Source organism: Atta colombica, unplaced genomic scaffold (genome assembly GCF_001594045.1).
Source record: "Atta colombica isolate Treedump-2 unplaced genomic scaffold, Acol1.0 scaffold261, whole genome shotgun sequence".
In the NCBI taxonomy this organism is placed as follows: domain Eukaryota; kingdom Metazoa; phylum Arthropoda; class Insecta; order Hymenoptera; family Formicidae; genus Atta; species Atta colombica.
Window position 1 is genome coordinate 933,451 of NW_017259361.1, and position 482 is coordinate 933,932.

Here is a 482-nt window from a genome sequence, read left to right on the forward strand (position 1 = left end):
TACTCGATTTAGTGACAATTTCTTGGACTTCTACGTTGTTTTGTTGAGATGGGCGATTCCAATCCTTGTTCTCCGAACTTTTTCAATTTCATTCATCTTTTTTTTTTTTTTTCAGTTTTCAATCGTCTGAGTATGATTCCGTTACTCTTCCAACTTTTTCGTCTACAGTTACTTGCGAGCGAGCATCGTCTATCACGGTAGTCATCGTCGATTTCGGAAACTATCGGGAGCGGCCACTTCCGATCTGCGTGAAACTTGACTCCCCCCGCCCCCCTTTTTTAACTAACCGCCCATTATACTCTCCGCTGTGTCGCGATTTTTTTTGTTAGATTATTCTTTCTATTTTGACCCTTAGATCATGAGATGCATCTTGAGAAATCTTAGGGTCACGTTTTTATTCGGCTAAGAGAAAGATAGAGAGAGAGAGAGAGAGAGAGAGAGAGAGAGAGAGAGAGAGAGAGAGAGAGAGAGAGAGAGAGAGA